At 47.2% G+C, this 3,106-nt stretch overlaps 1 long non-coding RNA gene across 1 annotated transcript in view; it reads right to left on the reverse strand.

The window, feature by feature from the left end:
* Positions 1 to 2,700, reverse strand: part of LOC123997570 — an 18,115-nt gene extending 15,415 nt beyond the window's left edge. The window contains exon 1 of the long non-coding RNA XR_006832132.1: positions 2,579 to 2,700. This is a non-coding gene — a long non-coding RNA (uncharacterized LOC123997570). The remainder of the gene's footprint in view (positions 1 to 2,578) is intronic.
* Between the last annotated feature and the right edge of the window lie 406 nt (positions 2,701 to 3,106).

Raw genomic sequence — 3,106 nt, forward strand, 5'->3', positions numbered from 1 at the left:
TGGTACACTCTAATAACTGCTCCCATAAATGGCCAGTAAATCTGGGGCGATATAAAACACCAGCTTATGAGAGGCAATCATTTGGAAGCGGTCACTCTCCCAGCCCAGCAGCCCCAAAGCCGCACGGACGGATGGATGCTCTCTTTCTCTCTCGCTCTCCCTTTCTCCCTTTCTCTTCTTTACTCTCTCTCTCTCTCTCACTCTCACTCTCTCTCTCTCCACTCTCCACTCTCCACTCTCCACTCTCCACTCTCCACTCTCCACTCTCCACTCTCCCTCTCCTCTCCACTCTCCACTCTCCACTCTCCACTCTCCTCTCTACTCTCCACTCTCCACTCTCCTCTCCACTCTCCTCTCCACTCTCCTCTCCACTCTCCACTCTCCACTCTCCTCTCCACTCTCAACTCTCCACTCTCCACTCTCCACTACCCACTCTCCTCTCCACTCTCAACTCTGCTCGGTGCCTAAGTTCACACCTAAATTACTGCAGGCACTGCTGCAGAAGCTGAACTACACCTGCAGGCTTGACTGGAAAGGTCAACAAGCTGCTTAAAATGAAGAATAGCACAGGAGATACCAGAGTAATCTACTCTCCCATCTTCTCTTTCTCTCTCTCATCTCTCTCTCCTCCACACTCCCTGCACATTTTAATCTCGTTTAGATTTCTGGTTTTGGTATGTCTGTCTGTCTGTCTGTCTGTCTGTCTGTCTGTCTGTCTGTCTGTCTGTCTGTCTGTCTGTCTGTCTGTCTGTCTGTCTGTCTGTCTGTCTGTCTGTCTGTCTGTGTGTCTGTGTGTCTGTGTGTCTGTGTGTATGTGTGTCTGTGTGTCTGTGTGTCTGTGTGTCTGTGTGTCTGTCTGTGTCTCACTCTCTGATCTCTCTCTCTGTGTGTTATCTCTCTCTCTCTGTTATCTCTCTCTCTCTCTCTGTTATCTCTCTCTCTCTCTGTTATCTCTCTCTTTCTGTGGACATATGTACAGTATATAGGTGTTGTTAGTGTCTCAGACAAACTGAGGGCATTGACTTCATGAATCTGCCGCACTCTGCTAGATTCTTTGTCTTCCCTCTCTTATTCTCTCACTCGCTCTTTCTCTTCCTTACATGCTTCTTTCTCTCCTTTGCTTTCCTTCTCTTTTTTCCCTCTGTTCCCGCCACACGCTCTACAGTGCTTTATCTCTGGCTAGCCGTGGGCAGAATATCAAACAGGTCGTTCCTCATGTCTTTCTGCTTCTGTCCTCAGTTTCTTTCACCAAATAATAGAAACGAAAAATACAAATAACATTAATCTGCTATTCCCTTTCATACATTCGGTTCTCTCTCTCTCTCTCTCTCTCTCTCTCTCTCTCTCTCTCTCTCCCCCTCTCTCTCTCTCTCTCTCCCTCTCTCTCTCTCTCTCTCTCTCTCTCCCCTCTCTCTCTCTCTCTCTCTCTCTCCCTCTCTCTCTCTCTCTCTCTCTCTCTCTCTCTCTCTCTCCCCTCTCTCCTCTCTCTCTCTCTCTCTCCTCTCCTCCTCTCTCTCTCTCTCTCTCCTCTCTCTCTCTCTCTCTCTCTCTCTCTCTCTCTCTCTCTCTCTCTCTCTCTCTCTCTCTCTCTCTCTCTCTCTCTCTCTCTCTCTCTCTCTCTCTCTCTGTGTGCAACACATGCACACATCTGTTGTTTATCACAAGCATGGGCTTCAAAACAAGCACGTCAAAGAAAGTCACTGGGATCAAACAGTGGAAGAGGAAAAGCTTTGTCTGACATTTTAGAAAATGTAAGCAACTACAAATTAGTGAGCAGAAAGTCACTAAAATGTCTCAATAATTTATTAGAACTTTGGCTTGGCACCAAAGAGCTAGATAGAGGACTCACCGTTGAGGCAATCAACATTTTGAAGTAGTCCATTTTCTTCTTCAGGATTGGTTGATCCCTCCTGGTGACCCGGTTGGACATGATTCCAACAGGGTCACCATGAGGGATCAACCAAGGAAGTTGGAAATCCCACCCAGTTGACTACATTAAAATTGTGGTAGACCTCAATGTCGTTGCCCATGTTAAGACGGCCTTTTGGACACTAGAGGCCTCTATCATTCTCTATTCTTGGCACCCAGCTCATCTTATGACTTATGGCGGAGTCTTACAGAATGCTGTTGCCCCCTAGTGGTTGGACTGCACAGTGCAGGCTGCACACACACACACACACACACACACACACACACACACACACACACACACACACACACACACACACACACACACACACACACACACACACACACACACACACACACACACACACACACACACACACACACATATACACACCAACATAACTGTAGCTAGAGGTTTAAAAGAGGGATTGGGAAATACATCAGCTGTAGAGACTGATAAAGCCCACACATTCACACATGTAAACCAGGTAAGAAAGGTGACGCGGGTCAGAAAGGCATCTGTAGTGTATGTTCCCGCTTCCCTCATTATATCACCACCCACTGCCTGACCTGAACCTCTACCAGCCACACACACACTCATGCATGCACACATGCACACATGCACACATACAATTCAAATCTCATTGTTTGCACGTGTGTGTATGCTTACCTTATTGCATCAGGTCAAATATACATGGACCATTCTGTACCCTTCCACCTCTCTTCTCTCTTCCGTCCATCTCACCTCCTTTCCCTCCTCTACACATCTTCTTGCCTTGCCCCTCATCCTCCTCTCCTGTATACTGAGAAGCAGAATGCAGAAAATACACATATAAAACAAGCTGAACGAACAGCGGATCCATCAGGAGATTCATAGCATCATAACACATCTTCCTAAACGATGCGTCTGTCTGGGACCCAACAGCCAGATGTGATTTGTGCTCAGTAACGTGTGAATCTCGATATGTCGGGAGGGACACAGGCAGGCAGACTGAAACACCACACCCCATCAGCTCCAGTGTAACGCTTCAACCTGCTTCCCACACGTCTAGATTTATTGGGTTGATATAGAGGCATATGGCTGGCTCACTCAGCCGTACATACAGTACAGTGACTTAAAGCTGGGAGTGAACCCTCTCTATACATCCTCTTGTAGCTACTGCTGTTAGATACTGTACATAAACACTTAGAGAGTGAG

The sequence above is a fragment of the Oncorhynchus gorbuscha genome, linkage group LG15 (genome assembly GCF_021184085.1).
Source record: "Oncorhynchus gorbuscha isolate QuinsamMale2020 ecotype Even-year linkage group LG15, OgorEven_v1.0, whole genome shotgun sequence".
Lineage (NCBI taxonomy): Eukaryota > Metazoa > Chordata > Actinopteri > Salmoniformes > Salmonidae > Oncorhynchus > Oncorhynchus gorbuscha.